The 14,269-nt window shown below is 31.9% G+C and overlaps 1 protein-coding gene across 3 annotated transcripts in view; it reads left to right on the top strand.

Moving 5' to 3' along the window:
• TBCA (tubulin folding cofactor A) overlaps positions 1–14,269 on the top strand; it is a 75,323-nt gene that overhangs the window by 44,923 nt on the left and 16,131 nt on the right. The gene's annotated exons all lie outside the window — the stretch shown is intronic.

The raw sequence follows: 14,269 nt of genomic DNA, 5'->3' as shown, positions 1-14,269 counted from the left end.
TTTAATATTAATTATATAACATACTAGTATTACTAGTATTTTCTACTAGTAATATATACTAGTATTAATTAAGCTTCTGCTGCCACATTGTAAGATTTATTTTAAAAATTAATTGTATATTTTAAATTGATAATCAGAATGACACTTTACTAGCTTCCATAAATTGGCAATTTTGAATAGAATATTTTTGTACTTATTACAGGGTAAAAACACACTTTAGATATTTAGAAATAGAAGTTTACTAAATACTGTAGCCAGAATTTTGAATATTACCTGTTTCTCATTTTGGATTCCAAGTTGGTATTCTATGGAATATGGTTAACTGGATCTTAATAAATAAGTTGAAGGTGTTCTGCTCAAACGAATTTGAGTTAAAGTTTAGCATGTTCCCTTTTTAAGATTACTCAAAAACGTTCACTGTGTGAATCTTTAAAAGGGAAATAGAGTATGCAGTATTTCCCAAGTTTTATCTGTTCATGGAAACATTTTTCTTTTCACCGTATCTATTAACATCTCTTGGAGTAGTGTTCATTTTTCTAAAGTGGAAAAAAAAATTGTTTTCACATTTGAGAAATGGCAGTTTCGTTATATTTACATGGTCAGTTAAAGGATAGGTTTTTCCTCCTGCATATATAAACAAGTTTGAGCCCACTCTTGTGTCTTTCTTTAACCCCAAATGCTATAGTTATTACTTGGGTTTTTTTAGATTGACCAGAGAAAGGAATGTTTCTTACAGATATTTTAGTACATAATCATGGTAGTCTGTCCACTGAATCAGGAGCCTAAAAGATTCTGTCAAATAACTCATCTGAAATATTCCAGGAAGACTGTGTAGAATAATTTGCAGAAAGTTGTGATGTTCTTAAAATACCATAAAATAGATTGTTTATATATTCTTATGTTTTTTGTGTGAGATAAAGTTAGAGGCTTTTCATGTTATTATGTGCTAACACATATTCATGGTACAGGAGCTGAAAGTGGAATGCCTCCAGTTGTGAAAATGTAACATTTTAAAACAGTGTTTACTGAAAAATTCAGAAAGTCAGACTATAAAAGTGACTATTTTAATTTGAGTAAACAAATGAAGAATAAAAGAGGGGAGTGTTAGAGATAATAAACTTTTAAAACTATAGACTATAATTAATATGATACAGTGAAGAAAGATTTGGAGTTATTAGAAATTACTAATCTAATCTTAGGATAATTAAGAAAATTTTACTATATTGAATTTTCAAGCCAGATTTGCTAGCTATTAAAATTATGCTAGCTATTATTTGCTAGCTATTAAAATACAGCTCTATATCAAGCACAATTACCAAATATTATTTAAAAGTAGTATTTTAAGCAATTAAAGACTTAGAAATTTGGCTTAATTTTTTTAAATGCTTTATACATGGTAAAGTACAAAATAAGTATACATTGAAAGTAGAACCTTTAACATGCAATAAATACCTGTATATATACCTTTAGATAGGAATGTAGTATGAAAATTATTTTCAACTCCTGCTTTTTTGAAGAGATCTTCGCACATGTTTCTTCTTGAACCATTGTAACCAAATGAACAATCTTAGTACAACAAACCGAATAAACATATTACATATCAAAATACTTTTGTATATCGTGATAATCCCAAAACCATGAGTTCTCTTGATTCTAGAGCTGTACAACTAAAAAATCTCAGATTTGGCTCCCAAATTTTCTCAGTAGTAATTCCAAAAATAACCTGAGTAACTGGATCACAGAGAATAATTATTATAGTAAAATACCATTAAATTAGGCTTATTTTATAATTTGACAAAATTCAGGTATCCCTATCCTTTTAACTATTATCTGTGAGAAGTGACAGTAATCAATCAGCTAAAGTCATTTGCATCAAATGATATTTTCTTTGCCCATTTTAGTTATGATAACTTATATTAGTTTGGAATAACTATATAGTCCATCATCTCTGAATGTTTTGGGCAAACAACTATTTCACAGAATAGAGTGATGGTGTTGGATATTTCTTTGCTAATAATCTAGTTTGTCAGAGTCCTTCTTCAGATGCTACCTAAATTTGGATCTAAGTTGTATATAACAATTTTGGAAGTAAATTGTCCATATTAATAGTACAGATACAGTTTATCCAATGTAGTGCTGTGTACCCACCGTGTTTTAGGGCCTTTGCTTTTAGTGTATATAAGATTGAATTGGCTGGTTTTGTTTTTTTGTTTCTTAATAACTGCATCACATTCTTGGTTTATATTGAGCTTACAGACAACTTACCTCTTTTTCCCTGAACTGCTTACAAGCCAGGTCTACTTTATCCAGTAGTTGTGTGATTCTGATGTTCACAGCTCAAACTGGGAAAAGGGTATTATTTTAGAGTGGGATGATGATGAGCTCAACCTGCTTCAGTTAGTTGCTGGTGGGATGTCTAAATAGAGATGTTATAAAGACGGAGATATGGGTGTGGACAGAGGATTAAAAGTCAAGGGTACAGAGAGATGTGTGATTTTAGGTAATAATGAAAATTGTCAGAGTGTTTTGGTATGGAGATGAAGCAGCTATGGGAGGTGCTATTGCTTTCTCATACAGACTTAGCAGAAGCTATTCACAATAGTGTCTTTATAGACCTTTCATAGTATACAACTTTTCAGTCTCACTGACATTTCAAAATCTTTAAGGGACGGTTTAGAGGATTAGTGAAATAATTAAGTTTTACATTTGTGTTTTTGAATTATGAATTCCTAAGACATTGATTTATTAATCCCTGAGTCACGATATTCAAAAAATAATGATATGATTTTGTATTGGCATGTATCAATTTAGCTGTTTACAAAATGTCTTCTCTTATGTGTTTATTAAAAGTAATTAAGGCATATATTTTACTTGAGCAGTGACTGTAACTTTTGAACCATCTCCAATTTAATGGATTAATTAATGGGTACTGGAACATTAAGGTAACAAATGCCATCAAATTAAACATTTAATTTTTTCATTTAGGATACACAAGAAATTGATAACTTGTTGCTTCCAGTAGTGGGAACTGAGCAGCTGAGAGCAGGGAGTGTGGGTGGTGGGTTGCCTTTTCACTTTGTCTTTTGTGCGATTCAAGTTTTGAACCGTTTTGAACCGTGGAATGATTTTACATTTGTAACAGGTAAAGAAATTTAAATTTTGAAATTCATTTACTTTAAACATGAGATAGTATGATGTGTTAGAAAGTACTGACACTTGAAGTTAGATTTCACAATTTTAAGTCCCAGTTTCACCATTTCTGGCCAGCTGGCCTTAGGTGTATCATTTCACCTCTTTGAATTGCAGTTTCCTATTTGAAAATTGGGATGATGACAGCTGCCCTCCTTACCACTCAGTGAAATTGTAAGTTCATTTAGTAAACATATCTGTGAGGCACACTGACAAGTGCTGATAAGAGACACATTTCCTCAGGGTATCCACTTTCAAGTGTAGAAATAGACAAAATTATAACTTATATTTAACTTATACTTTCTGTGATGAAGATAAATATGCTATGACAATTCTTACGAAGAATCCACAGTAGTAGGTTGGGGAGTAGGATGGGGTAGGGTTAGAGTCGTCGTCTTTCTGGAAGACAAGGACATTTGAGTTAAGTTTTGAAGAATGGGTTGGGGGCAGCCAGGAAGAGGATGGGACAGGGAGAAGACATTCCATCCAGAACAAGCAACATTTCCAGCCCCATCTCATTGTGTGTGTGTGTGTGTGTGTGTGTGTGTAGCACATTTTTGTTTTATTTATTTTGTTGAGACAGGTGCTCTAACAGGTCCTTCCTTAATTTTGCTGACCGCCCAAATCTTGACTATGATTATTAGTTGAAATTTGAAAATAGTGGAAAATCTCGCCTGGGACTTTGTAGTGACCAGAAAAGAATTAGAGAATGACAAAAAAAAAAAAAATTACTGAATTTTAACTATATACATTTTACTACATAGACCGTAAGCACTAAATCATTGGATTCTGATGTCAACCTCTAGTGCTTCCCCACTAAGAAATTAGTGAGAATTCTTAATTAAGGCAACTAAGCAATTAGCTTCTAGTTTGCAGTCCACTTGGAGTTTCCCAAAGAGTAGTTTTTTTCCTTGCATCTTTCTTCATATTTTTGTCCCCACATACTTTTGTAAAGACATTATTTCTTCTGTGTGTCTGGGATCTCATTACTTACCCCTTTATCTTCAAAACCCTAAAATTCACTCTAAATTCAGTCTTTCACTCTGATTTCTATAAATGCTTTCTCTCAATATATTTAGCAGAAAAGCTTGTACCAGCTTTACTTGCTAATTCAAATAGCTTCTTTCCCTAATCTTGAATACTATTTTTTGTCCTCACTGGGGAAGATACGAATTCTAAATCCATTTGATAAGAAGTTATTGAATTCCAAGTTGAAAATAGATACACCTTCCCTGGTGCCATATTGTTTCCTTTATAGCACCATTAAACATCTTACCCCATAATAGTTTATAGACATTAATGTTCACTCTCCTGTGAGTTATGGTTTAGGGGGCATTGATATTTTACTATTTAATATTTAATATCCAATATCCTATAAGTTACAGAAGTACTTTGTAAATTGAAAATTCAATATAGATAGAAGATAGTATTATTTATTATGGTTATTAGCCTCCAAGAAATACCATGATTATTAAAAACAAACACAAATTTTTAAAGTTTTACACTGCTTTAGTTTTAAAAGTGAAATGGAGAGTTTTGCAGAAATTTATATGGAATATTTCTTAGTACAGTAGAAAACATAAAATTGGGTATTGCATAGGTAATATTCTCTTTACTTTGTATTTATTTGTATGTGGGTAGAAAAAAGATGAGCTGTCTCAATTTCTAAGTGATTTATCAGTTTAGAATGAGTTAGTCCAAAGTAAGAAAGCATTATTTCTCTGCCTGCAGAATAATCTGCTGTGAATGACTCTATCCCTTCATGCTGTTAGGTTCAAAGTAACAGAAAATCAAACTATATGACTTAAACTATAAGGGTATTTATCATCTCATACAATAAGAAATCTGGAGGTAGGGTGCTTTCAGAGTTGGCTAATTCAGTAGTTTAATTCCATCATCAAAGATTCAAGTTTTCTGACATCCCAGAGTGACCTGTCTTTTTAGGCTGGATCTCCTCATGATCCCAAGGTAGATGTCACACACAGGTGACAATGTCCAGGAGAGAAAAGCGATTATACCTGCTTATATCACATTCAGGAAGAACGACAACCTTCTTCTCAGAAACCCCCAGCAAATCTACTTTTGAAATGAAAATTGGATATTTCAAAGTGGCTCACAGATCTGTTATCAAAGTTGAAAATGAATAATTATAATTACATACCATTTTAAATATGGTATGTATACAGGATTACATTTCTTTCTCATTGAATCCTGTGATACCCAAAGGATATTATTATTATAAATCCAGGTTAAATTAATTTTCTTTCTGTCAGTTACTTCATATTACAACCGTAACTACATCAGGAGGTGGGATCTGGAGGGGGGTACTTTTCCTGGAGTTTCCAATTATCTTTCATTGTTATATTATTGGGAGAAAAACCGCATAAATGACCTACTTCTTACTCACTCCTCTTCTTAAAGATGGGCCTCTAAGACTCCATTCTCATTTAGACTGATAGTTTTCCAGGCCTACTGCATAATTTTAATACTGGGATTTTTTTTTTTCCCCTTCATTAGGCTGTTGCATTATGTTGACCCTGGTTTCTTTTCTTGATTTTCACCTTCAATTTGCTGGAGTACATCCTTAAGTAAATTTTTCAGAATGAGGGCAGAATAGATGAACTTCTGAATTTTTATACAACAACAAAAAAGTTCACCTGGCCTGTGACTTCTTTCATCATTTATCTACATGACTTACTATTTCTTTGAGATCTTAATTCACATATCCCCTTCTCAAAGAGTCTTCCCTGACCATCCTGTTTTAAATTGCGAATCCCCTGTATTACCAGTCCTTCTTCACTGCTTTTTCACTACAGCACTTCTCACAATCTAACATGCTATGTATTTTGCTTATTTATTCTTTATTTTCCCACTAAAAATGCTGTACCACAGAGATTTTTGTAGTTTTGTTCACTGGTGTATCCTTAGTACATAAAATCATGTGTGGCATATAGTTGCTCCTCAGTAAATAATTGGTAAAAGTAGTTAGTGAATTTTCCCCTCACTATTATTGTTATAAATCCAGGCTTTAAATCATTTTCTCTCAGAACTTTGAAAGGCTTGTTTCATTGTTTTCTGGTACCTAGTGTCATTAATGTGAAATATAAAACTTTTATAGGTGACCTATTTCTTCCCTTTTTGAAAACATTCTTTTTTTTGATCTCTGGAAATTCTCAACAATGTACATAGGTATAAGATTTTTTCACTGATACGTGGTTGGCACTTAGAAAGCCTTTTCATTTAAGATTGTTGTTTTTTTCCAGCTCTGGGAAAATTTATTTTTTTAATTGAAATGTAGTTGATTTACAATATTGTGTTAGTTTTTCAGGTGTACAGTAAAGTGATTCGGTTATATATATATATTTTCTAATCTTTTTCATTATAGATTATTATAAAATATTGAATGTAACTTCCTGTACTATAGTAAGTCATTGTTTTTTATCTTTTATATATTGTAGTATGTGTATGTTAATCCCATACTCCTAATTTATCCCTCCCCCAAAAGAAAAATTTTTCTTAAATTTATTCTTTAAGAAAAATTCTTCCCTTGCTTTTTTTCTGTAATACTATCTACAACTCCTATTGATTACCAGGTTTGTCTTCTTTCTCCTTGATGTTCATTTTCTACTTTTCTCTTTTTAATTTTACATCTCTTTAATGTAAGCCTTGATATGCTTATTAGTATTTAAACAGTGAAATCTGGAGTACTCTTTTCTTTGACTAAGATTAAATACCAAATAGTAGGCTAAAATAAGATAGATTGATTTAATATTTGTATTTTATATAATACTAGTAATGAATGACAAAGGTGGCTTATCACATTTGTAGAAAAAGGAAGTATTCATCAATAAATGATCACTAGTTTACTGGAAAAAGACTTGATTTAATTTCTTCTCAGGCACTGTGTATTTTAAATATTACATGATAGGAAAATATTATACATCCATAAAATTTATGAGTAGGGATGTTCATCACAGTATTATTTGTATGGGGGTGGCCTGGATGTCCAATAGCATAGTACTTTAATAAGCTGTTATGCTGGTATTATGAAATGCTTTGCAGCCACTAACAGCTACATTTTCAAAGAATATTTAATGACATTGGAAATGTTAACACTGTCCCAATTATATATGTGTGTGTGTGTGTGTGTGTGTGTATTATATATACACATGCATATACATATACAGTTGACCTTTGAACAACATGGATTTGAACTGTGTAAGTCCACTTATGCATGGATTTTTTTCAATAGATACGTACTACAGTACTATTTTTGATCCACTGGTTGGTTGAATTTAAGGATGCAGAACCAGATACAGAGGGCTGACTGTAAAGCTATATGTAGATTTTCAACTGTGAGGAGGATCATTACCTCTAATCCCTGAATTATTCAAGGGTCAACTGTGTGTATATGTGTGTATAATATAAATTTTCACACATACATGTTTAAAGAAAAAGACTAGTGAAAAATATTCAAAATGTTAACACAGGTTAACCTTAGGCCCATATGTGTTTCTGAATTCCAAATATTTTAGATTTTAGAACAATAAAATATATATTCACATAATAGCATCTAGAGAGTACTACAGAGTACTCTATAATCAACATTCATATTTCTGCAGTGAAACATGTGATTGTTCACATTAAGTAGGATGCATAAAGTTTATAAGTAGTTTCATGTCAGTTGAGGTCACATTCTGCTGCTAAATGAGTTTATGCCAAACTTAATTTTAAAATTCCTAAATTTTTTTATGTTCTTGGAATTTTAGAATTATGTTCATTTTGGATCAGTGGTGGTTAATTTGGGCAATAAGATTATGTATGAAAGATTTTAAAAATTTTGTTCATTATAATTTTTCAAATGTTCCTGTATTTATAGAAGCATATGCAGAAAAATATTTTAGTAACAAATTTTAAAACTATGACTATATATACTTGGGCTAAGTTTTCTTATTAAGCCTTTTCCTTCCCTAGAGAAAGAGAGAAGAGTCAGATTCGCCAGAAGTTGTTCATTCATTCATTTAGCAAATACTTACCCAGTAACTATACTATTTTAATAAACATAGATAACCTTATAAGTTGTCAGGGAATAATATTCAAATATAATATAGTATCATTTCACACTCTTCTTATTGTCAGAAATTTAGTAATTCTGACAATTCCAGCTGTTCACCAGAGTGCCAAGGAGAAATAGGAAATTTTATACACTGCAGATTGAGTATCAACTGATAAAGCCATTTTGGAAAACAATTTGATAATATCCAGTAAAGTTGAAGTTGTGTATATACTCTATAAAACCCCTTCCATGTCATGTGATTTGTCATCAGTACATTGATTTAAACTATTTGAAACTGGAACTTTTTCAGTTTCTCTTGCATCTTGGCTTAGCATTTTATTTGCTGTAATTTTACATGCTGCCATTACTGGGGTCTCACTAACTGATTTTTTTTTTCTTTTGGGGGCAGTACATTTGCTATTTAATAGCTTTCTTCCTGAGCCTTTTCACAAAATATGGCTTTTTTAAAAACGAAAACTTTAGTTTTGCTTGTTTTGATACTGTAATAGTCATATAAATACTCAGCACCTTTACTTGTCAAATGTGATAGGTAGTTAAGTATCTCTTCAGTTTTGCTGGAGCTATTGCTGCTATTTTCCATAGACAAGCTCAATAGAATAGGATGACTTGGATTACTAGTCAGTGGATCTAGGCATAGAATTTATCTCTTTCATTGTGTACTTTCTCAAAAATCACCATATTTTTCTTATTTGTCAAAGTTTTATGGATCATTTTTGTTCCACTTCAGATTTTATCTTATATATCTTTTTAAATTAAATTGAGAGTGTTAAAAGGCAGTAATGAGATTTTTAGACTCAACTTTTTATTCTTTCAACAAACATTGAGTGCCTACTATGTGTAAATTACAGATCAGAAATACAGTATGAATACAGCCTAATCCTATCTTCAAGGAACCTAGCAAGAACATAGCTAAGACTTGGTTTCAGTGTAGTGTGGCAGATGCTAAAATAGTTAAGTAGGGGTTGGATAGAGTTATGTGAGGTCTTGCAAGTCAGTAGTCAGCCAACCTTTTTTGTGAAGGACGAGATAGTATATATTTTAGACTTTGTGAGCCATACTGTCACAACTATTCATCCCTGCTGTCATTGCTTGAAAGCAGCCATTGAGGATACATAAATGAATGAGTGTGGCTGTGGTCTAATAAAACTTTATTTATGGATATAGAAATTAGAATTTCATATGATTTTCACATGTCACAAAATATTGTTTTTAATTTTTTAACCATTTAAAAATATAAAAACCATTCATAGCTCTCAGACCATACAAAGACAGGTGGCCAAGCCAAATTTGGGTCATTGACTGTAGTTTGCCAACCCTTGTTCTAAGTCTTTGAATCACAGGATATTGTTGAATGTGCTTCTTTCTGATAGCCTATCTAGTCCCAGCTACTTTCATTTACTAGAGGAGTTTAGTAACCTATCCTCTTTAGGAATTTTGAAAGTCTGATTGTCTGATTATCCCTAATATTCTGAATATAATTGTGGTTCTATTAAGATAATGAAAACAACAGTAGTGACACCATTGCATTGATGATATGCAGGTTTCCCCAGCATGCAGATACTAAACTCAGTTGCTTACAGGGACCAAGTATAAGGTTTGAATGTTTGGGAAACAGGGAGTTGTGTAAATTGGGGCAAAGTGAATAGCAGTGCATGTCTCATCTAAAATGGTCAACGGCCACTAGTTTGATCCAGTAGTGGGAATGCAGCCCCAATATGCCCTGATGAAAAACATCTAAGAGGAGCCAGAAACCCAGACTTACATGTTAAATCTCCGAGTTGCTTAATTTGGTAACAAATGTATTTTGGGTTTTTTTATTCTTGCTTTTTAACACTGTGAATGTAATAAAACCATCTTCAGGTCTCATTTAAGCAGGCTGACCATCTCTATCCTAACAGATTTCATTTCCTATTTCAAAGGAACTTTTAGAGAAATATCTATAGTGATGTACATTAATGATTTTATTTTGAAATTTTCAATTTCAGAGGATATTTTTCTTAATGCTTAAAATTATTGTTAAAGCAGTTTTAAATTAAATGCAGATATCTATACCTGATGTGCACATGTTCAGCTGTCCTTAAGTCCAGGTTTGAATGTATTGGCTACTTGCAGCTTTCCCCGTAGATGAATTTGTGGTCACAAGCTTTTTGTTTTTCTTTTTGTTGACAACTTTATTGAGATGTAATTCACATGCCACAGAAATCACCCATTTAAAGTCTACAATTTGTTTGTTTTCAGTATATTCACAGAGCTATATAGCTGTCACCACAGTCATTTTTAGAACATTTTTTATCATCCTAAACCCTTTAGCTATTACCCTCCAAATTCCCCCATCCTCCCCTGTCCTAGGCAACCACTAATCTACTTACAGTCTCTATAGATATACCTATATTGGATCTGTCCTGTGAATAGAATCAAGCAGCATGTGACCTTTATGTCTGGCTTCTTTCAGTTAGCGTAATGACTACAAGGCTCATCCATGCTGTAGCATGAATCAGTACTTCATTTCTTTGTTTGCCAAATATTATTCCATTGTATGATATACCATATATTGTTTGTCCATTTATCAGTTGATGGACTTTTGAGTTGTTTCCTCATATTGCCTGTTACCCATACATAATGCTGCTATGAACATTTATGTACAAGTTTTCATATAGACATATGTTTTCATTTCTCTTGGGTGTACACTTAGGAATGAAATTACTGAGATATATGGTAACTCTTTGTTTAACTTTTTGAGGAAAAGCCAAGCTTCCAAAGCAGCTGCACCAATTCACATTTCCACCAGTAATGTTTGATGGTTTCAATTTTTGCACATTCTTGTCAGCAACACTTGTTACTATTATCTGACTTTTTGATTATAGACATCCTAATGGGTGTGAAGTGATACCTCACTGTGTTTTTGATTTGCATTTCCCTGATGACTAATGATACTGAGCATCTTTCCATGTGCTTATTGGGCATTTGTATATTGTCTTTAGAGAAATGTCTATTCATATTGCCCATTTTTTAATTGGGTTGTCTTTTTATTACTGAGTTGTGAGAGTTCTTTGTATATTCTGGATATAAGTTCCTTATCCAGTATATGATTTGCAGATGTTTTCTCCCATTCTGTAGTTGTCTTTTCAGTTGCCTGATAGTGTCCTTTGAAGCACAAAAGTTTTAAATTTTGATAAAGGCCAATTTTTGTTTCTGGGTTTTTTTTTGTTTTTTGTTTTTTGGCTTTTTTACTTTTGGTGTCATATCTAAAAAGTCATTGCCAAATTCAAGGTCACCAACTTTTGCCTCTATGTTTTTTTTCCAAGAGTTTTATAATTTTAGCTTTTTAGATCTTTCATCCATTTTCAGTTAATTTTTGTATGTGGTGTAAAGTGGGAAAGGGGGTGGAAATTACAGGGTTTTAACCTCAAAAATCAAACCAAAGGTAAAATGTCTGAAAAATACTAATAAATAAACACACAAATAAGTAGCAAGAGATACATGAAACAAGACTGTCAAAATACTAATAATTATTAAGGCTGAGTAATCGAGTACATGGGATTTATAATGCTGTTTTCTCTGCATTTTTTGTTTGAAAATATCCATATAAAATGTTCTTCTAAATACCAGTTTATTACAGTTTCCTACTAACATTAATTGCATTGGCCTGTCATCTGTATCCTTAGCATGGCTTGGTATTGGGCTATTGGTATTAGTTATTAGATGGCCAAAAGGACAAGTTTGGTTATAACTATGAAAATTTTATTTGCAATAAGAAAAACTGTAAAATCAAGGTAACAAATGAAGCTAAATTTTTTTTATCCCAAGGTTTCTTAATTCTTGATTTACTCAACATTTTTATTCTATTTAGAATTTTATGAGCAATGTTTAAATGTGTTGTATCCAGATTTGTGTAAAGTTTACAGATAACTACAATGTACTTCTCAAACTTGTGTTGAGAGGCAGCTGTTGTAGAGAATGTTGAGCAGGTAAAAGTTCTTTATTGCCTCAAGTAAGCTTGCAGTTGAACAAAGTTAAAACTGATTTCCTTACTACAAAACTCAGGACCCTCTTTTTAAAATTGAAGTACAGTCAATTATAATGTGTCAATTTCTGGTGTACAGCATAATGTCCCAGTCATGCTTATACATAACATATATTCATTTTCATATTTTCATTAAAGGTTATTACAAGATACTAAACAGTTCTCTGTGCTATACAGAAGAAATTTTTTAAAATCTATTTTTATATATAGTGGCTAACATTTATAAATTTTGAATTCCCAAATTTATCCCTTCCCACCCCCTTTCCCCAGCAACCATAAGACTGTACTATGTCTGCAAGTCTGTTTCTGTTTTGTAGATGAGTTCATAGTGTCCTTTTTTTCCTCGATTCCACATATGAGTGATATCATAATGGTGTTTTTCTTTCCCCATCTGGCTTCACTTAGAATGACAATCTCAAGTTCCATTCATATTGCTGCAAATGGCATTATTTTATTATGTTTTTATTATGAGTATTATTCCATTATATAAATATACCACAACTTCTTTATCCAGTCATCTGTTGATGGACATTTAAGGTGCTTCCATGTCTTGGCTATTATATATAGTGCTGTTATGAACATGGGGGTGCATGTATCTTCTTGAATTAGAGTTCCCTCCAGATATATACCCAGAAGTGGGATTGCTGAATCATATGATAGGTCTATTTTTAGTTTGTGAGGAATCTCCATACTGTTTTCCATAATGCACCAAATTACATTCTTACCAACAGTGTAGGAGGGTTCCCTTTTCTTCCCAGCATCTCCAGCATTTATCATTTGTGGACTTTTGAATGATGGCCATTCTGACTGGTGTGAGGTGATACCTCATTATAGTTTTGATTTGCATTTCTCTGGTAATTAGCAATATTGAGCATTTTTTCATGTGCCTATTGGCCATTTGTATGTCTTTGTTGGAGAATTGCTTGTTTAGGTCCTCTGCCCACTTTTAGATTGGGTTGTTTGTTTTTTTGTTATTAAGTTGTATAAGCTATTTGTATATTCTGGAAATTAAGCCTTTGTCAGTCACATCATTGGCAAATATTTTCTCTCAGGACTCCTTAATATACAAATACATATCAAATCTTTTAAGATTTGGCAAGTAGTGTTTTTTAAGCTTATTTGACCACTAATGTACCATTGAATAGTTTGTAAAACACTAGCGTACATATTTAAAATCATGTTATGTTGTACATAGATAGTTAAGTAGCTTGTCATTATTTGATTATTATCCTGATGTTGTCATTTTAAAAAATTTCTCCTCCTGTCTATCCTTTTCTATTACTTTCTTGTTTCTTTATATTCCTCATACATATATATATATATAATATATATATATATTATATATATGTTAAACTACTAAAATGACCAGATTTTGAATTTGCTATGTTTCTCTGTAGGTGTGTGTTTGTAAGACTAATAAATATTTTCAGTTAATTATGCCTTTGTAATAAATTATGACTTTATTTGTACTTGTTAATAAGCATTTGCAAAACTTGCAAAGGAAAGCAATGTTTAGAGAATCACAACTGTTAGTTATATTTTGGTATCTTCCTAATTGAATTTTGTTTATTCCAGAAAATTTAGAAAATATAGCTAAAGGAATAACTAGCAGACTTTAAAATCATTCAGAATTGTGCCACTCAGATAATTATTAGCATCTGATTTTTTAAATAAAAGTAATAATTACACATGGGGAAAAAACCCTCAAACTGTATTGAGAGATATAATATGAAAGCCTCTCTACCTCCCAGCTAACCATCCCTATCCTAAATCATTAGGACTTTTATCCTCAGGTAACCACAAATGGTTGTTTCCCAGGTGTCTTTTGTGATTTGTTTCTTGAATACCCTTTGTTGTTTGTTTATACGCATGACAACGTAAAATGTATACCTGTTTTGTACTTTGGTTTTTTCATTTTGAGATATTTCAGAATGAGAGTTTGAAGGTCACATGATACTCAGCTGTAAATACTGTTAGCA

The sequence above is a fragment of the Camelus ferus genome, chromosome 3, assembly GCF_009834535.1.
Source record: "Camelus ferus isolate YT-003-E chromosome 3, BCGSAC_Cfer_1.0, whole genome shotgun sequence".
NCBI lineage: Eukaryota > Metazoa > Chordata > Mammalia > Artiodactyla > Camelidae > Camelus > Camelus ferus.
This window is presented reverse-complemented; position numbering and strand designations above follow the sequence as displayed.